This window comes from Gallus gallus, chromosome 3, assembly GCF_016699485.2.
Source record: "Gallus gallus isolate bGalGal1 chromosome 3, bGalGal1.mat.broiler.GRCg7b, whole genome shotgun sequence".
In the NCBI taxonomy this organism is placed as follows: domain Eukaryota; kingdom Metazoa; phylum Chordata; class Aves; order Galliformes; family Phasianidae; genus Gallus; species Gallus gallus.
Window position 1 is genome coordinate 34257428 of NC_052534.1, and position 22389 is coordinate 34279816.

Sequence of the window (22389 nt, forward strand, 5' to 3'; positions counted from 1 at the left end):
CTCTATTTGCTCAGGTGTATAGAGGTGATTACAGAATAAGATACCCAGCAAAGACAGGGTCAGAATTAACAGATTCCAACACACAGCACAGCCACAGCATCAACTTTGGCCCAGGATTTAGAAATATCTTTTAACAATATTTGAGGTGGTTACATTACCAGTGACTTCTAAATCTAATCCTTCCCCTAGATGATCCTTGTTTCTAGGTAGCTATCCACCATCACTTGTTTATGGTCAGGAGAAATCAACTCAAGTCAAGGGCACCTGCACTGTGTGCTGTTCGAGTGCCCTGCTAAAGACCAAGCATTCCTTGAGCACCATGCAATCCCTGTAAAACAAGGCAGCTATCATTCATACTTTATTTCAACTCTTTTTTCAGCTTTTCAAAGACAGAGGAAGTGAGGCTGATGATCACTGTGACTTTCTCAGCCTCTCAGAGGTTTTACTCCCAAATCTCAGTCTCATACGGAGTCAGAAAGCCATGCCTAAAGCAAACTCAAAAAGTTCAGAGGACCAAGCTCAGGATGACAGGACAGAATGAAAAATTATCAGTTTGAATGAGCTAAAAGCTACAGCATACATAAAAGTGCACGTAACAAAGGGGAATTAAGTGAAAGAAAAGAAAAGAGGAAGAATGAGAGGAGTGGGAAGGAGAAATCATTAGCAACATTACTGCTGGCTTTCCTTAAACCATTTCCTAAAAGCCTTAGACATGATTGTCTGAGTTGATGTTTTTCAGATGAGGTAACAAAACTTCGCAAAGCTAGGGATCATAAACAGTCCACCACTAGCCAGCTAATTTATATCATTATTTGCAGTTCTTAAGCTTAATCAGCACCATGTGTCCCCATGAGATGACTGAGCAGCACTGCACAAGGTTAGACCATCTGGTGCTGGGTTTTACTTTCTTTTGATTTTAACTGTTACTGCTAATTCTTGCCTGCCCACTGTCTCCCTGAACTTTAGTCTCTCCTTTTGCCAGATCAAGAGCCCAGGTATAGCTGTAAATGCAGACATGGAACATTTTTGCCTACCACTTCCACATTCATGCACAAGCACATAATTTCTTAAACACTTCCATGCCTTACACACAATTTCTTCCTTTGCTTTGTTCCATTGATTTTCTTTCCTTTTATTTCTTCTGTCCTCTCTGTGAAGGAACTAATAGCACTCCATGGAAATGAATGCCATGTCTTCTAAAGACAGGCCATGTTGGCCACATGAGCCTTACTGAGAGTAAATAAGCAGAATCTGGCTTAAAAGTTCAACATGACCAGGTCTGTTTGTCTTCATTCTGCCCCCTCCCCCCCAAAAATCCAGTGCCTGTTTAAGAATACCAAGTATTTTCCTACTGAGCTTAAGAGCTTGAATGAAGGTGATACATGCATAGTGCTCATCTCTCTTGCATACTCCCTGCAAGCATCTGTGTTCAGAATCTCTCATTAACTACCACCATAATTTTATAAATGAAAGAGTTTAAAAACAATGCATTGCATATTACAGAGCAGGACAGGATTCTTCATTCCACTGCTTCCATCAAAATACTAAAACTAAGTCTAAAACTAATTCCACTAGACATAAAGCATCCTCTACCAAAGAGTGGTGATAAATCCTTCTTTCTTGTGTGCTTTACAGTCTGGATTTAGCCACTTAGTTCATCTTAATAAACAAGTTACTCATTCAAAGGAAAATAAATGAAATGCTTTGCCTTGAGGAACAGTTTTACTTAATAGTTGGGTCTTACAATGACAGAACATATGAACTGCCCATATGAACATCTCTTGCTCTCTGGAACATTTTGAAAATGGGTGGACTGTCTCCCTCACAGAAAGACTGTGTTTAAAAACACAACACCCCTTCCTCCACAGAAATGCCCTTAAAAACATGGAAAAAAAATCATTTTGTTAATTGGTAAGGAAATCAGACAAATCCCAGAACAAACACAGCACTCCTGGGGAAAGCAATTTCCTAATTTCTGAAGCCTGATGTGCACTATGTACCAAGTGACAGACTATTAAAAAAAATAAACACTCAAAGTGTTGAGACAAAAGGTGTTAAGGGAACATGATTTAAGCAGTATTAAAAACAAAAGCAGCCAAAGAACTGCTAGTACTTTTTTAAGCAAACTTCAGTGATATTATGGCTGAGGTCTCCAGTGCTATTTGCCATGCTCTCGACTAACAGACACAGCACCAGTATAGGAGGGTGAGTTCCTGTGCTTCAAGTAGTCAAACACCTGAAAGGTGTCCGCGGCAAGATCACAACTGAACGGACAATAAGCATGAAGCCAGTTGTGATGGCTAACACTGAAGGAACGTGCCACATACAAACTATGATGTTAGAACTACAGCATCTTTATCTTTAAAAGAATCTACCTCTGTGCCTACACATACAGCTATTTCTAGAATATACGTATATAAGTTGGTCACTCCAGAAGTAATGCCTCCTATTTATTTCCATGGAAAGTAGAACAGATGCAAAGAGTATGGTAACACTATTTAATAGTACAAATTCTCAGCAGCAAAACACTATTTCTAAACAGTCACCAGCAGTAGCTGTGCATTTTCCCCAGCATTGACCAAGAGCCTGCATGCTACACTCCTAGCAATCTGTGCTAGTGGAGATAACTAATTGCCATTCTTGCCACTGCTAAAACACACCACCTCGCTGTGCTCACATGCACTGTTTGGGCTTCAGAAACATTCAGCAAGCATCAATGAACATCAATGGGAGCCATTTTTTCTGGATGGAGGAATTCAGTTCCACACCTTTGCTTCATACACACTCCCATGTCAGACATCATTTTGTCAGACCATCTCTGTTGCACAGCAGCAACATGTAATGGAATAGTGGTGGAGGGGGTTTCAGCCTCTGCTGCCATACCACCAACATTTGCCTCTGACATTGTGGGCCAGCATAATAAAATAGGAGGCATTACTTTTGAAGTAGCCCTCATTTTTATTTCATTTATAAACAAATTAATTGCTTTAAGAGTAGATTTAAAAGCAACTCCACCATCCCTGAAAGAAATTCCTCTGGATGGAGACCACCATTAGATATACTGGCATCTCATCCCATACATAGCTCACATATACACAGACAAAATAATTCCCTATCGCAGCCAGTAGCAACATTGATGTTTATTATGATTATTTAATCCTTATCCAGAAATGCACACATATTGACAGGCACTGAAAACAGCAGTTGTTTTCACCCTTCTTTCTGACAGCCTATACACCAATCTTCCCACCCCTCAGGTTATCAGCAAAGCACAGAAATAGCTATATCTGATCTCAGTAATGGTCCATCCATCTCTTATACCAGTTCATTTAGGGGTTCATTTGTGCCCTGATACATGAGAGTGTCTCCCCTTCTAGATACTTAATCTGATTGTGAGTAACGTGAGCCCTTCCGGACTCAAGTTTCCTGCAGCTTCCAGTCACCCTGGTTTGTCAATTATATCAAAATTAGTGATCGCACTTATAACAGTCTTAGCCTCAGATGCCACTACTTACCAGACTCCAGGCATAAAAGGCATTTTAGATTTAAGATTGAAGTGATCCTGAAACAGTGAGCAAGAAAGGGTGAGGAAGGTGAGTTTGTCTTCCCATAGGAAGCAAATCAGAAGGGAAAGTGAAAAGCAGCTCTTTTCTATAGGAGGGTAACATTCAAAGCTCCAAAAGCAAAAGGTTCTTCTGGGAATGAAAGTCAAGACACATAACAAGAGCTCAAAACTTCATCAAGAGCTCTTTCAAAATCTTAAAAGTCAAAAAAGGAGTGGTACAAAAATGCAAACAAAGATACATTGATAAGGGTGAATATAAAGAGGCTAGTACAAGCATAGAGAAATGAAAGTCAGAAAGGCTAAGGCTATGAATTGTAACTACCAAGGGAAATTAAGAAGTGACTGCAAGGAAGCTTAATATTTAGAATTAAATTAAATAGTGCAGAATACACTGATCCATTAGTGTAGGAAAGTCTTTTGTTAACCAACAGAGAAGGTGGAGAAATTCCTGAAGGCACAGCACAGTCTTAGACAGACTTCATTACTTTTGCCTTAGTCTTGCGTTTTCTTTTTAATCAGAATTAAGAACTAGGGATTGTAAAGGAGAAAAAAAAGAAAACACTTGTAGGTACACAGAACGTATTTAGGCTGACATAGTTTAATGAGAAGTACCATGAACACAAAGAATAAAATAGTTTTTAAAAATTCCTGCAGGATAGATAGGAACCCCAAAGGACAAACAGAATTACTAGCAGTAAAAAGGAAGAAATGAGAAGTATGGTACGTAGAACTTTGATATCAACAAAAAAAACACATAAGAATACTTGGCTTCAAATCACGCAGAGAATACAAAAAGTCAGAAAACAATATCAAGTCAACATATGACTTTAAAGATAGCATAAAAGTAGACGTGCAATTCAATTCTATTAACGTAGTTGACCTATACCTCATGATGTTTCATTAGTAGACTACGGAAATATGGTTTATACCAAGTTGCAACTAAAAAAGCACACAGCTGGCTGAAAACACATGCTTAATCAATAATTCTCAGTAATTCACTGTCAAAACAGGAAAATGTGAAGTACAGCAAAGGTACTCACAGTCCAGTATTGGACAACATTTTCAGCAGTGAATGGACGAAAGACCAAGCATATTGGCAGCTCTTTTGGAATTCATCAGCCTGAGGAAAGTGCTACAGATAACTTACCGGACAAGACGGTACCTGCAATACCATTTGTCCATTTCCAAATAAAGACATTTAATTGTTTCTGCAAGCAACAGTGATTAACCCAGTAAATGGAGAAAGAAAACCCTCAAATTCAGGAAGGAGCATAAGTGCCTTGAGGAGTAGACTTGCAGCATTCTGAAAGGAAGGAGTCTAAGGTTTTCTAGCACTTCCTCATCCTGCTAGTTTGAGGCTATTTCTAAAGCTCCTCTCTCTCTCTGAGAAACACAACATTTGGTAGGTTCTGCAGGCTGAATCTCAAGCTTGGAAATCATTCTGTTGGGCAGCAGTTAACAACAACCTGATGTAAGCAATGACTAATAATTTTTTACAGAACCCTGAACATACAAGTTTCAGAAAATTAGTAATAGATGATCCTTATATTGACAAATAGATTAACTGCCTAGGCCCCAAGCATATATATTAAGAGAGCTGTTATCCGCCTGAACAGAAACATTCAGAGATCGCTAGTTCCATCACAACTGTGAAGAAGTTGTGAGAGTTTAAAGACTCCAGAAATATCCAGGCATTAAGCATCATAAAGTGTCTGAAACTGGCATCAAAACTCAGAGTGGCACATAAAAGAATGCATAAAAAATCTTATCCATTTTCCCACAAACAGCACTGATCTGGGGCAGAGAGGATTACATTGTAGACCACTTGAGGCTGATGTCAAAGCTTCATCTGAAGTATCAACTATGTCTAGGTAACAGCTAGATATCCAGAAATGCCTCATTTCTCAGGCACAAGCAGCAACTGTAAGCACTCCCATACCTCATGAAACACAGCACTGATCATACAGCTACAGGAGAAGAAGTAGAATAACATGATAGGTTTTGGAAAGACGGTTGCTGCAACACTCAGAGCTCAAGATTGTAAGCTGTCAAACCAGCTGCAACCAGACAAAAGAGCCCATCATGAAATGTCAGCTTCTGGAAAGGTTTTGGAACGGTTTCTTTCCTATTACTTTGCCTTCCACATCAGTTACTATTCCTGAAATGAAACAGCAGAAACAAAAACTTTAAGCTCCATTCAGATAAGACAGTAGTTGAGAGCAGGTGTTTTGCCTCTCTAAGATTTGCAAATCCCTCCCAGCCAGTATATACTTAAACCATTATCCTCCCTCCCTACAATTGCAGAAGGTACAACCTCTAAAGGTCAGTTTCTCCTTCACTCTTGTAATCGTATCTTGTATTTCAAGGCCCCATGGTTCCCTTAGGGAAGCAAGTCAAATGGAGGAAGAAGGGAGAGGAGATGGTCTCTGTTTGCAATATCACAGCTCTAAGTCAAACACATAATAGTATTTCTGAAGAGAATTATCTATTCAACCACAGACTTAGGCTCTTGAAAAAAAAACTTGTGATTTAAGATTTTAGGGAAGGGGCACATTACTTCATGATAGTAATCCCAACCCTTTACAGAACCTGCAGTTTGAGAGGAACAAAAAAAAACCACCACACAAAAAACTCTAGAATAAGAAAAGCATAGAATGTATGGCGCACAAAATGACTAAAGTTTTTACAGTTCAACACTACTATTTATACTGTTCAAATAAAGGAATCAGAAGATACACACACCAGATAGTATGGTAGGCGTCTTACTGCTCATTCTACAGATTCCTAGGTTCTTGGGACAAGTCCATCTTTGGAACAGCCAACTTCAACACAGCTTCTATCCAGTGCTGTTCATTTGGATTCAGATGAATATTTCCTGCCCAGTACCAACACTCTTAATTTACACAGCATATAATTGTCACAATAAAAATAATAATTGGAAAAACCAGCACATCAGTACCTGTAAACAAGTTATCAGTCTTTCTCCAAAACAAAATACAAAACAGAATTATCTGAGAGAAAGCCTGGCTTTAAGTGGATGTGCAAGACAGTAAAATGACTAAGTACAATATATTCTCTCAATCCCCTACTCACTCTCTCCTGCTTCACTCCAACTTAAATCCAAGCACATCCCACGTGCACATAAAAAAAGTGTATTGCAAAATGAACGGGGCATAACTGTAAATTCCACTTTATTTCTGGTTTTTCCTCACATTCCTATTCAACTACTATAGAAGCTAAACCATTTTGCAAATAAAAAGATGTTTCTTTCTTTAATAGTAGAAATACTTCTCAACTTTGACAAGATGTTGTCAAACCAAATGACTGAAAATCTTATTCTTGGAAAAAGGGAAGAATTAATGATTTACTATGAAAAAGCACAGACTTATGTTTTACCTGATAGTTGACTCTTGTTTGACACAAGCCTTTTTGGTGTACGTGGGCCTCCTGAGGACATGCATAATAAAGATTATTTTAAAAAAAAAGTATACATCCATGACTACAGATTGAAAGGCTCCAGCCCTTCCAACCCTCACTTCACAGGAAAATCAGATCAGAGAGGTACCTCTGCACAAGGCTACAATTTTCTCCTGCAAGTAACACTAACTGTGCATTTATTATATATAGCCTTTGATGTTTGTTAATTGATGTTTGTTAACAAAAATATTTCAGGGCCTGCTTGATGGACAGATATTCCTTTTGTGAATGAGTCACCTGGGCGCAATCCTCACATCAAAAATTTTAAGAGTACTTCAAAATATCAAAGGCAGACCTACACAGAAAATAAAAATGAGAATTCTACAGTAAGCTCAGAGAGAAAAAAATACAATGGTTTGTATTTTGTTATTGTTTTGTTTTTAAATAGGGATTAATCACTCTGCTCTCCTTCCCTTTTCTATGTAAGATCCCATCTCCAACTACCACAAAAGGTGTTTTATTTACAGGGTTCAGTTAGGTATTCCCTGTGCCTGAAAGAGACTGTAATTTCTCACCAAGTGATTACTATTTACAGGTCTGTGTTGATTATATGCCTGTTTAATAGCACTTTCTTCAAAGCTAACCCAACAAACCTGCAAAATTGAAAACCACTAATTTTTATGACTACTGCAGCCTTCTAGAAAAACTGAAGGAAACTGAGATTAAGCCAGTAAGTTCAATTTAATCAGTTTAATCAATTGTTCCCAATTGTCATCTTTGAAAGCTTTTCGTGCATTAGTCCATTCTTTCCACCAGTTCAGTCCCCTACAAGAGCTATGTTTTTTGCTCATTCAAGATCTACTTGTTCCTCGAGTCCTCTTTAAAGAAGAGGGGAAGAGTCAAGAGGTGTTCAAACTCACTGCTGGGAGACATTCAAGCAAGAAATTCAAAGAATCACAGCAGTGTCTAGGTTGACAGTGACCTCTAGTCATCATTTGGTTCAGGACCTTGCTCAAGCACGGCCACGTAGAGCAGATTGTACACCACCACATCCAGGTGGCTTTTGAAGATCTCCAAGGAGAAAGACTCCACAACCTCTCTGAGCAAATGAGAGATGCTCCAGTCCCTGTCACACAAGTAGCCCTCTGTTTGACACAGATGTACTGGAAGGAGTCCCTCTTGTACTGGAAGCCTAAAGCTAGACAGTACTTTAGGTGAGGCCTCACAAATGCACAGTAAAGAGAAAAGATAAACACCTTCAGCTTGCTGGAAACACTGCAGCCCAAGGACACCTTGTTGTCTCATGGTCAACTTGGTGTCTATGAGGAACCCCAGTTCCTTCTCTGCAAAACTACTATCGAGCTGGCCAGCCCTCAGCATGTACTGGTACATGAGATCGTTTCTTCTCAGGTGGAAGACTTTGCACTTCTCCCTGTTGAAATTCATGCCAACTCTCAAGAATTTATTAATAAATTCACAAGCAAAACAAATCACAGCAAATATTTTCTCATCAGCTTCACAGATGTAACAGCTATGTGGGAATGCTTTCATTTTGAGTATACATTTCTGTATCCCATATTTCTTTTTCTCTTGAGTAAGCCAGCACAAAGGCAAAGCTAGCAGCAGTAAATTGAGTGGAGAAAATAGAGGGAAGACGTACCCTCCACATTTAATTGCATTAGTTAGCATCTGCAAACGTATTTCTGTGAGTCATCAGATAAGAAAGAATTTCAATTGTCTGCATAGCTGTTTTCCAGAACTGCAGAGTGACACATCTTATTTACACCTCTTTTTAGAGAGTGAGGACAATTTTTCCCTTCATCCTACGCTATCCAGCTTACAAATACACAGGTATTTTGGTTCCTGCAGCAGAGGCTGTAAAATCAGAAGATCATAGCATTTCTGCTAAAGAAAAAAATCTTTGATTAACACAGACAAAATTTATAGAAATACACACGATTTTATTTATCTAAAGACATGTAAGTCTGATGAAGGTCTATCTCAATTGCTGAACCTATGTCAGAAATTTGCAGAATTCTCTTTCCTGGAGAAGGTAATATTAAAGCTGTGGATGGAGTTCCTGTAGCACCAGTTAGGTATCAGTCAACTTTAGGACTTCACAACTGAGAAATTAATACAATTTTGCTTCATCCTCCCCTGCAGTTGGATAAATCACCATTATGCAACACTTACCACCACCTATAGGAAACGGGCAGCAATACCTCTCAGAGCAGATAATTTCAGACAAAAAAAACAAACCAGAAATCTCTCAGTTGTACGTACCTCTGTAGAATCTGACAAATGGGGGAGGAACAGAAAACGTAGGTTTGCTTCACTGTTTCCCCTATCATGAAACAGTGCTGATGATCAAAGCCAAAAATTAAGTGAAAATATGAAAAAATAGTCAATTACAGAAAACTTAAGAAGTATAGACACATCTAAAATATTCCTGAACATTTATTGGAAGAGCTGACACACATAAAAGCCCACTTTATTGAGATGAGGTCTCTGACCCTAAAGAAGAGCCTGCTCGTTGAAATCAGTTCAGCTGAGTATTTCTTTAAGGCTGATTAGCATTGCCTGTACCAGTTTGGTAGCTATTCCCAAAATGTAAGGAAACAGATGCATAGTAAAAGCTTCTACTTAAACTCTGGATAAGACTTATCAATACAACTCTAAATTGTGTATTTATATCCACTTCTTTTATGGGAAACAGCAACTAAAAAGCAACAACTTGTATCTGAAAGATGGGTAATTAGGGACAGCAAGTGCCATTTCAATATAAATAGGGAAAATAAACGCAAATTACACAACACTCAACTCTTTACGAATTGGCTGTTAAATGAGACAATAGACTACAAGATGTTGTTTGGAGTATCTCATTAATAAAATTAAAATTTGTTTTCAGCAATTATGTGCAATCATTGTCATTTTATCACTGGCCAAAAATAGTCCCTCACTGCATGATTCAACATATAATTGTATCACAGATTGCCAAATCATCCTGCCTATAGGGAGAGAACTAGACCCGTACCACGCTGACACAGAAACATCACACTAGCAAGAGGAAATAAATATTTGTTTGGAGATGTCTTGTTGCTAAAAAAAAAAAGTATTAATCAGAAGACCAAGTACAGCACTTGGTATCAACAGTGCATGCTCCATCCGTGGCCACCCGAAGCCTGTCTGAGTGGAATAATGTAGGTGCCTACACCTGGCAAATCTGATGAGCATTGACTTCAGATCCAATTTTGCCTAACATTTTTTTTCATGTTTTGCTGAATCTTTTATTCCTTGCCACACAATTTGCCCCTCTCTATGCAGCTCAGAACTGAAACTTCAAGTCACTGAATTAAACATACACATTTTATTCTCAGGAAAAAGCATTTTGCTTTTCAGATGGTAAGCATAATTTCTAGGCAAAAAGGTGCATAGAATATAGCTGTAATAGAATGGTAAAGCTCTCGAGTTTGTGCGATTTCCTAGAACAATCAGTAAAACATTGTCTGTGATCTCTACTTTCTGCACCCAATTTTTTCCATCAGCAGTACAACCCTCACAGATTTCACCCTCCACGTAGATACAACCTGACACATGAAAGAATAGAGGCTGTCTTTGTCAACTGTCACTTGCTAATTTTGAGGAAAAGTTTGATCTTATAAAATAAATGAGAATGCCTTTGCAAGCATGAGCTTAAATACTAAAGAAACTGACATTAAAAAATCCCCTGCATTCAAGAATATTTCCTAATCAGAGCAAAAGCATTAACACGTATTTTTTTTTTTTAAACAAAAGTATACAGTGCTTTTACAAAAGAATGGAAAAAAGTTAGAAATGAAAGAATAAAAAAAAATCAAAGGGACATATGAAATAAATGGAGAGGTTCATCTCCCATCTTAATTAACTCAAAAGTTAGAGTCGTTCAAGTAAAAAAAGAAAGCATCATCGGCATTCTTCTATGGGTTCAAGAACACTTCTCCCAGCACTACAAACACTCCCATCAAAAGTCAATCAATGCATTTTGGAAGGGACAATTTTAGGCAACTGTTGCTCCTGAAATCCAAGTCAGCTTCGCTGTGCTTCCCTAGGGAAAGAAAGCGGACCAAAGCAGGAGCAGCCAGAATATCTGCCTTACAGGGGGATAATGACAGGTAGTTTGACAAGCACCATACTGACTTTATAGAACGTTTCACACACAGGAATTATGCAGCACAGCTAATAACGTGGCGGGGGTGGAAGGAGGCTGGAAAAGCAGAACATTGCTCATTCATTCTGATGCTGTGTTGTTCATACATTACAGAAGTGTATGTCTGTGTTTTGACAACCTGCCAGTCCATCATTACCTAAAGCACAAGACTTGCTGTAGGCAATGTGACCCTTTTCTTCCTTTCCTACGCCCTCTTGCTTATCCTAAAGTATATAGGCTCTCCAGCAATCGTATTTGATGTTTTTAAAGGCAAGCTATAGGTTAGGGTTGTTTTGCATGTTGAGAAGAGCCTTAAGGCATGCTCAGTATTTTCCATGCAATTGCAGCTAGCTCTCTTTTACAAGGAAGAATGGCAATTACAAGTCATTATTCAGACATTTTGCAAACCTAGGACTCAGATGAGTGGGTCCAGAACTTCATCAAAAACTTGATATTTTTAAGTAGCCTGAGGTAAGTAGATTAACTGCATGTGGACTTCGGCCTTATTTTTTCCCCCACTTCTACTGGCTCATGTTTTGGGGGATAAAAAAATTCCTCCAAATAAGTGTGGTATGCATTATTTTTTCCACAAGTAGTAGTATCTAAACAGACTGACAGATAAAGATGCGTATCTGTACCAAGTCTTTCAGTTGACATTCTACAGCAAGGATTAGAGATATGAGTGAGCTACATGATTTACAAGACTTAAAGAAGTAAGGGGTAGATCTCTCAGTATAATATTTGAAAGGGGAAAGGGGAAGAAATGGGAAGCGTGCTTTCTTCCTTTATCTCACGTATAAATCAGATATCTATAGTCTGCAGCCACAGCTAACTCCAAATAAAATACACTACAGAAAACAAAACAAACAGCAACAAAAACCATAGACAGAGCCTTGTATCTTTTCCTCTCGATCTCCTAGATCTTTTTGGGTATTTAGTAGATAAAGCCCTCTCTGTTCTGCTAATTTAAAGAGAAACATAGTCATACAGAAAGAAAATGTAGAAGGAGGTTCTTAGAAGTGTTCTTTGGACATCTTGGAATTTTTTCCACTATTGAGGTTTCTTCTCTTCTTTCCTCCCAAGGTAAGTCTCAGCTAAACCATCAAGTTACCGCACTTTGAAATCCAGCATCCATCCTGTTACTCTCATAGTGAGACTGTACTAGGTTTGCCTAAGATGGAGATTTTCTTCACAGACACAATGTGCTGTGTTTTAGCTTGCCACTCAAAAGTGTTGACAAGATGTCAATGTTATAGCTATTTGCTGACCAGCACCAAGGCGTTCTATGCCTCACACTGCTGCCCCAGTGAGGAGGCTGGGAGCAGACACAGCTAGGACAGATGAGGTACCATCCAAAAGGACATCCTACACTATACATTATCATGCTTAGCAACGTGGGATAAGCAGGCCAACACAGCAGTTGCTCAGGAACTGGCAACTCATTGCTTTTTTTTTTTTACCATTTACATTTGGTTGTTGTGGTTTTTTGGTTTTTTTTTTTTTTTTTTTTTTTTAAGTTTTCATTCCCCCCTATCCTCTTTATCTCCCCTATGATGTTTTTATCTCTCTGTGCTCTGACTCCCTTCCTCATCCCACTAGGGTGGGGAAAGAATGAGCAAGTACACAGGGGTCAGCTCAGCCCAGCACAGATGGCCTTGCAGCTCTGCAGAATCTTTTCTGGATGCTTGATGAAAAGGAACAGGTGACCACCAGGAACTAAGTGACCATGGAGAATTAAGGACCAATTGCATCCAGACAAACTGATCTGATTCACCAATCAAGGATTTCCTCCTGCAGTCACCATACTGTGGTTTCTCAAAGAAAGAAGAGTCATATTCATGCAAGCAGGGGATATGATTTTACCTGAGACTTCCTGCACTAGATCACGTGAAGGCAAGGAGCAGGAAAGAGGGCTTGTGCATTAACATCACAGAAATAACACGTGCCATTTACTTTACTAATGTACCAAGCAACAAAACAGATGCCATAATGCTATGCTGCTTTTGAGCACAGGTTACCAATTTGGAATACATAAGTGAAGTACAGATCAGCACAACAGTTCTGGGGAGACTGTTACAGGCAGCTGCAGGACTGCTGCACCGATTGTGTAAGCTCCAGGTCTCAACTACCATAGCCAATGGAGAGAGAGGGCTGACCAGGTAAGTGCTTGCCAGTGTACCTGGCTTAGTTACACTCACAGCAGACCTCCTTACACCAGGCACCATTGCTGACCTGTACAGACACACTGGGACAGAAGCAGCCTGCAAGTTTAAGCACACGCATATCAGAGCTATGGCCGTATGCACAAACCCTTACCGAAGAACAATCCCCAGAAAAAGGCTGTCATGATGTGAACACAAGGGTTTCATTGTGTTGCTGTTTTGAGGTGATCTGAAAGTATGGTAACAATCTGTGAGAGTATTTCACTACTTTTGATTTCTCAGTCTAATGGCTTCCCTACATCCATAGGCACAGGGGAAAGCAACAATACAGGGCAAGGTGAAAGACCTAAGACCTAGAATTATAGACCATTCAAAGTTATCTCCTTTTGCCGCTGGGTAGAAACATCCTAAAGGCTATAGCATTATAATGATCCAGGTGGTGAACAACCCTTGCAGAGTAATTTCCCTCCAGTCATAAAACAGCTACCCAGAGAAGGAGAAAAAAGGAGCGGAGATCTGAGAAAATGTTTTCTTTCCCTCCGCTACCTAAGCCATGAAAAGTTAAGGGACTTTGGCAGAAGTTGATATCACTACAATAGCACTTTCTCTTATTTGCTTCTGCAATAAAAGCAGAACAAGCAGCTGTGTTTACAGTTTGCAACCTAAAATTTATATCTTTTTTAATTAACATCAAATTTGTCATGGTGACTTAATAATCAAATCCATTTAAACTATTGCAATGATGGTGATAGGTTAGAGCAATAACACTGTTAAGCCACAGAGTGTTGAAGTTTTCCAACAACTTTCACCTGAAGATTTCTGTAGAAAACATTAGTAATGCTAAAATTTCCTGTGGCCCTTGTATAACAGGCCCTTTACTTGCAGTACTTTGGATAGAGAAACTCAGGCATTGGTATTTGCAGAGTGTTATATAGTAAGTGTTAAAATTCCATCTCTCCAGTCCATGGCCTGAAATCTTCTACAGGTCCTGCTGCCTTCCCTGGAAATACTGGGAGACTATAGTTTGGGCTTGGTAACTCCATTCTCTGGGACTACATAGTATTTCAGGTTGGATATTAGGAAAAATAATTTCTCAGAAAGAATGGTGATGCATTGGAAAAGACCACCCAGGGAGGTGGTGGCATCCCTAACCCTGGAGGTCTTCAATAAGTGTAGAAATGTTGCACTCAGGAACATGGGTTAGTGGGCATGGTGGTGATAAGTCGATAGTTGGACTACATGATCTTTGTAGTCTTTTTCAGCCTTAATGATTCTATGATTTACAGATGTTAAAAAAATGCAATCCTAACCTACCACAATACAAGGCTTTCTATACTGGATGACTACAGCTTTAAAATGATTAATCAGTATTCTCATGTCACAAGCAGGAGAATAATTCCTGGCAGCTACAACCTCAGACTTAACTTAAAAGCTGCTGCTATTGACAGTGGTCCTTCTGTGTACAAAGTACGTGCCATAATAGAACCCCGCTTCCCTAGACACCTAGGTTTTACTGTAAGACAGAAATAAGGTGCAACAGCCAACAGAAATAATAAGGTGCAACAGAGTCTGAGAGACATGCAAAGGCAAAACAAAGCAGAAGACAACTCAGCTAGTGCTAATGAAGCAAGAAAGAACATGACATTGTGTACAAACAGTAAACAATTTCATTGAGCTGTAGTTTTTGCACTCCTAACCTGCCCTATTATGAATATGAAAATCGAATGTAACATACTAGAAAATGTTATGATTGGCCTTGAAAAAATGCAACAACATTGTTAAGGAGTCCATCATTTCCCTTTAATTAATGCCCTACTGTGTCTGACAGGCAGCAAGTGTTCATTGCTCACATCAGTGAACTTCAACTCTGAATGCCAAGTAGGTGTCAACAAATACTGATTTTTAATGGCAAACAAATCAAAGAAGAAACTTTAAGTGAATCAAAGCAGCTTGAAAGCTCAGCAATGGCTACAGATTAGAAAACACATAGTGAAAAAATAAATACGCATCAGAAAAGATAACAATTCTGTCAGCTATTCCACTTAAAGATTTCAGAATAAGGTAGGTCCAAACAGTATGAACATCATTCCAATGTGCAACCAGCACAAGGTTGAATGCTGTCAAGCAGAGGCCTCAGTCTTGTGCAGGATTTCACCTTCTCCCACTGAAGACTTCTTACTTGCCCACTTTCACTTGGGGCCAGAAAGGAAGCAAACTGCCACCAGCCCAAGGAAAATGCAGATACATCCCAAACCTTTTGTGTTAACAGTCAAAGAGCAATTTGAAATGCAACTGATTTCCAAATCACAACAGCAGAAAAGTGCATTCTCTGCAATAGCAGGTCCTCCTAATACCACAGAACAGCAGCAGCTATTGAACAGAGGCTGTGAAACTCACGCAAGTCTGTTGATGTCAAATTATTATTTCCTGTTTTAAGATTACAAATAATGTGCAACAATCAAAACATGGGTGCCTTAGAACTCTTTAATCAGAGAATGTCTGTGGTGACAGGGAGTCTGCTATCCACTCACAAGCCAGGGAAAATTCTGCATTTGCAGTCAACAAAGCCCCTTAATGTCTATCCAAAAATATCTAGTTATTGTAGTTTTTTCTCCAGTCAGCATTACTCTCTACATCAAGGTTAGAAGAATTTGAGCAAAGATATACTGCATTCTATATGGTATGTTTGTGCAGCATGTAGCAGATTTGAATCACAAAGTTGGCTACAGAGAAACAGAACGAGGATGGGAAAACCTACCTTGCTAGCTTAAAGTCCTGAATTTAGCTGATTGTTTTGCTCTAAGAAATTTGGTACTTAGCTACATTTGTAGCTAAATACCTTGCTGGTAGCAAAATATGTTGTTAACTCCCAGGATGTGGCCATCAATTAGAGCACACAAAAAGGTGCAACTAACCCTAAGATGATGAATAATGATCCACTAGCCTTTCACAGCCTGCAATACAACATTATGATTTCATTATGCTTTTTCCCAAAAATATCTTGACTCTTGTTTAGTGAAAAGGATCTGAAATTAATGCATCAGAATACACTGCCGGTCCATCACATTAGGGATGGCTTGTCAGGTAGAACTGCTTATTTGATTATTATTTCTCACAAGCAACTGGACTCCTATATCACTAAATCGAGTTAAGCAGTAGAGGCTCAAGAGAAAGCAGTGGGTGTTCTTTTTCCAATGTACTTGCAGTGAAATGTTGCCCATCCCTCCCCCACTCAGCATGTCTCTGATACTTCTTGTTATGGGTGCAGGCAATATCAGAGTGCTGAAAGATCACAAACAGACTTGGACTGGGCTACAGACAGGCCTGCTGGAATTAATATTTCTCTGCAAGGTACATAATTTGCAGGAGGCTGGATGGTTTAGGAGACAGGCAGGTCTGCGAAGAGTTTTCCACACCTCTTACAAAAAGCAATAGAGACATTTCCAAGTTTTTAAAGCAACATACAAAGAAACATTGTTTCCAATGTATACAGAAAACCCACTCATTAGTTGTGTTTATTAGTTATTCTTTAAATGGTTTGAAGTTCAAACTTGGATCGAGTCCCATTATTGTAATTAGGTACCAGAGAACAGCTCTGCTCAAAATGGCATGAATAGGTAAGCACTGCTTTGTTGCTTTAAGGTTCACATAATTTTGAAGAGTTTAGAATTGTCATCAAAATCCATTATAACTGGGGGGGGAGGGGGGAAGGAGGGAAGAAAAATAACTATTCACTGCTTCCTGTACTGCCCTTTCATTTACAGAGCACATTTTGCAGTCAAGTGTGGTAGACAACGCAAAAAGACCAGCGACCTCACTGTTATTTGTGTCCACGCACATCTAGTTCCCTCAGATCTGCTCAACCCATGCACAGAAAAAAATTATATGGCTCTAGGATAAAACAAGAAATGTTTCAAGTGTTATTAACACAAACACAGTAGCTTGCATATTAAAGCTCTGTGTGTTAAACATTGCTTAATAATGATCTTTTCCCTGCACAGAGAAGAATCTCACACTCTGACATTCAACTCCCGCATAAAAACATCTGGGATGAAAAGTCATATGAGTAGCTCACTGCACCAATGACTAACTGCAGTTTCTCTGAAAATAATAGCATCGACTCATTTATGTTTATGGGCAAAATGTCTGTCTCCTATACACACATCTCTCACTACTGAACAAGCAGTCCAAGCACATGCTCCTCTGAAAGCCAGCACAAGGGGATGGCTCTGCCTCACCATCCTGATATCAGGCCTATACTAAAGTCTCATGCTTGTCCTTCAGAAGTGTGCTGATACACACACACACACCATTCCAGTGAAGTCCATGAAAATACCCTGACTAGCTTATACTTCTTATCATACAGTTGAAGTAGTAACAACAATGAAAAAAAGATACAATTGCTAGAGTTCAGAATCAAATCCTCTATGGTTCTGTTAGCTCTTTGCTGCCCCTAATTCTCTTCCCCTCCACCCAGGGAAGGATCTTCATATACACATATACATATATATATATATTAAAAAAAAAACCCTCTTCCCATTCCTATTCCAGAAACTCACTGCACTCCATCAAACAGCTCCTTCTCAACATAAAATTCAAACAATTCATTGTATGAGGGTCGCTCCAAAAGTAATGCCTCCTATGTTATCATGCTGGCCCACAACAGAGGCAGACAGTGGTGATACAGCAGTAGAAATTGAACCTTCCCACCAATATTCCATGTTGTTGCTGTATGACAGATGGCAGCAGAGAGACAGTGCGACAAATTGGTGTCAGACATGAAAGCATGTATGAAGCAAAGAGGTGTCCATGAATTCCTCCATATGGAAAAAAATGGCACCCACTGACATTTATCAATGCTTGTTAAGTGCTTCTGGAGCCCAAACAGCAGATATGAGCACAGTGAGGCAGCGAGTGGTGCATTTCAGCAGTGGCAACAGCAACAGTGGATCACCTTCACCGGTGCAGATTATTACATGCAGAGCCTGCAGGCTCTTGTTTACTGTTGGCAAAAATGTACACAGCTACTGATGGCAACTACATTTAAAAATACTGTTTCAAAGCTGAAAGCACGCTCTATGAAATAGCGCTATTGTGCTCTTCACATCTATCGCATTCTGCAAGGAAATAAAGATGAGGCATTACCAGGATCAACCTACAAATTTCTCACTATTGTACAGACTTACAGCAGACAGTTAAATATCACGTTGCAGGAAGGTTTCCACAGAAGTACAACAATCCGATGCTCTAAATACATTTCTCTTCAGAGTTACTGAAGACTGCATGAGGATTTCTTTTCTACATCTGAGATGTTCTGCAGCATCCTCTTATGTAGGAGTTAAAGACAGAGCTAGCATTGCTTATAGCACAGTTCAAGCTAACGGATAGTTAATGCACTTACAGAAAAACTCCTAACAGTTAGTAGGATTTTTTTGCCTCCTACTCCTGTGGTAACTGCTACGTTCTGCCATATGGTTACAAGGATGTAGAAAGTAGCTTTTCATTTCTTGGTCACAAATGCATGCTGTTTAAATAATTCAAAGGGAGTTCCTTCTAATCTCATGAAGGAGAAACCATGCCACTCACATGTGTTAATGAATTTGTCCTTAATGTTGTTATTAAAATGAAACTGATAGTGAGCCAAAGCCATCCTCTGCATCCAAAAGAGCCATTTCCCTTATTTGTTTCCCCTACAGCAGTTAGGGCTTCATGAACTCCCAGAAGCAGGGCGACTACACCTCTCAGGAGGCAGATGTCTCCCCTGACAATCAGGCATGCAAAACAAATTAAAATAAACAAACAAAGGAAAGTTTAAAAGTGTGAGAAGAGAGCAGTAGAGGCCTCAGTATTCTTTTAGCATACCATCTCTTTTAAGAAAAGAATATCAACATCGTGGTGGAAGTGAGATTATTAGGAAAAAGAAGAAAGAAAAAGTACGAAGCTACAGCAGTCATTGTTAGTGGATGCCTCTAACCATCTCTGGTTTGAACTCCAGAGCAAAGCAAAACACTAAACACAGGCTGAGATACTGCTATCATAGCTGGGGCAACATGGAGCAAGGCACAGGGCAGTTATAAAGAACACTAGTCCAATTAGGGAAGTTTGAGTGTCAGGCTGTTGAGTTCCCCATCATTTCCTGGCACCACTGCCTTTAATTAGGCCTTAGATTGATTACTGCCTTTGTTCTCCACTGACCCACCACTGGCTCTGACTGGGGTTGTATTTTCCCCTGCTACAATTAGAAGGCAAAGTTCTGAGTGTCAGCAAGCATTACACAGGCAACCAGCCGGTTTGAAACTGCTGAGCTTTTAGAGAAGAAATGTGTTTGTGACTTTAGCATATACACTTTTTTCTTTCAAGAATACCAAAGGCTAGAGTCAGCCTTGGCCCAGCATTAAATTACATTCAAAAGTTAAAGCTTGATGCTGTCATGGCAGGCAGTATATTACAAGAAACACAGAGCAGGACAGCATTATGAAACTCACCTGGTTTCTGTAATCCAACAATGTGGAGAAGATGAGTGGAAGAACAAGCATACTTTCAGAGTGCTCCTTGAACATTTAGTTTGTAAACAGCAGCAAGACTAGAAAAAAAAATCATTCTGTGTGTAGGGTATGAAACTTCATGGCAATCTAGAGCAATAGGGACATTTGCGGAGCTAAAGAAAGGCAAGAATACATTAAAGAAATTAAAGCTTGGAAGACCGTAACTCATGGTAAATCTCTTTCCACATTCCCTATTTTCATATTGTGGTAGCACTCAAAAGTAACAGCTTTTTTTTTTTCAGTTTAACAAAAAAGCCAAACATGTAAGAACTGTTATGCCACACCCTGTATGAAGACAGCTTTTTCCCCCCCAAATGAAAATGCACATTCTTAACAGAGAGGGAAAGTAATCAGTGTAAAGAAACAAAGGTAAAAATAGCAGATAGGTAGCATCATATATTCCAGGCCATATAGCTTGTCTGTGATACTGCAGGAAAGAATTCCTAACCCTATATGTGGAAATAGCAAATATTCACTGTGCCACAGTGCTTCTCGTCCTTGAATCAGGTCCTGGGAATCAAACTATCAAGACCCTTTTGACTGTGATGAGTCATTTTGCTCCTTCATACCTCTGATCTCTAGTCATGTATTTCCCCAGCGTAGACAAAAGAGTGGAATATAATGCATTAATATCTGAATTATTTTCATGGATTGCCAAAACTGAACTACTGTAGTCATAACTAGAACTGAATCTACTAAAAGATGTCAATGCATTCTGACTAATTAAACTACCTTAACACAAGAAGGCTCCTATTAAGGATGATTTTTTTTTTGTTACAAGCAAGAACCTCAGAAAACATGAGCTACTGAGGGCAACAAGAAAAGCGATTTGCAGTTTTTTTAGTTTTATTTTGTTGTTGTGATTTTTCTTTCCTTCTCATCATTCACACTTGGTAAGCTCTCACAAAGCAGTACAACAGCCACTTGTGGAACCAAAACAACGTTGGTCAATTCTGCCAGCCAACCTACATTACCAGCCTGTAGGGGGTTTTCCCAGTTAGCAAACTAGCATATAGCACCCACGTTCTCCTGCCACATCACTGCTGCCACTGCTACAAGCCTACACATCTTCTTTCAGAGGGAGAAAGCCATTGTCAGTGCTCATTTCTGCCTTGCCAATCTATAGTTACTATTTTGGCTTAAGACATAATTGCAATTAAGTGAGCCTGAAAAGCTTTCTAGGTGACACAAGAGAAAAGGAGCAACATTTACTCATTGGATTCCCTGTACTTGTTGAAATACCTCTAGCAGGTAGAAGCAGCCATACATTTTTTTATTAAACCCAAAAGCATGAACAGCAGTTACAGCCAGGGAACTCGCAATTAGTTCTCTCCACCCACCACCTCCAACACAAAGGAAATGAAAGTGAATTAACAGCACAAGCCACAGAGACAAATTCTGTCTCTCTTCCTGTCTATTCCCTGCATCAGTGGACACCATGAGCTTCAGCAGAGAAAACTTTGCCTACAGGACCACAAGATCGGGTTAAGGTTTGTGGCTACTGGAAAGCTATAAACAAACTGAATTTTTGCTGCACTGTAAACTGCCCAGGATATAATTTTGAGAAGTGCAGCGGTAGCCCACAGTAAACTCACAAACCAAGGAGAAACTGGTATTACAAGGAGGTTGTACTTCGTGGGTAAAAGGTTGGGTTTTTGTTTGTTTGTTTTCCAGTAAACCCCTGTAATCAAATTAGATGAGTTAAACACACCTCACTGTGCTTTAGGAAGAGTCCTTGTCATCTGTAACACATATGTCCATCCATATTTTGAATAGAAATTGTTCCATCACTGGTACTTTGCAGTTAATAATCCAGATCTTGCAGATCTGGTGAACATCAGGTAACTTTCAGTGACTGGAGATTAATGAGTGAAACTGAATTTCTTATAATTCCAAGAGCTCTGTGAAATATGAACTCACTCTATTGCAATACAGACACAGTAATTGACCCATTATCTAGATACTCCTCTTTGCTCAGGAGAACGAGGCACATATCTCAGAGGAGCTGAGGGGCTCATTGCCTATACTGACCAGAATCAAGCTCCATGCAATTGGTGTCATAGCCCCTTTCAATAGGGGTGAGTGCTGTGGCAGATTGTTTGAGCCACTCTAAGTGACAAAATAGGTCTTCATGTTCTTCATCTGCACAAAAGAAGCTTGTAACTTGCTGGTTGTTAAGGAGACACTGGGACAGCTCAGCACAAACATCTCAGTATCAGCAGGGTTAAATCAGATAGCATAGCAGATTACATAGCAAATTAAATTCCATGTAATGGAAGAAGGCAGACTATGTGTAACTCGTTCATGGACACACTGAGAGACCACAAAACACTATATTTAGACTTACTGCCATTAAAACAACACTTATCTGTCTCACGTTGCCTCACATACCTTCAGACCAATTCTAAGTATAAGCATTCTGATAAACAGATTGGCATCTCCACCTATTCTTCTACCACCTACCCAAGAAAAAACATGAAAAAGACCAACAAAAGGGTAATAAGGTTGATGTCT

General features: G+C 39.4%; 1 protein-coding gene across 1 annotated transcript in view; it reads right to left on the reverse strand.

Moving 5' to 3' along the window:
- Nucleotides 1-22389, reverse strand: part of KIF26B (kinesin family member 26B) — a 294103-nt gene that overhangs the window by 253714 nt on the left and 18000 nt on the right. The gene's annotated exons all lie outside the window — the stretch shown is intronic.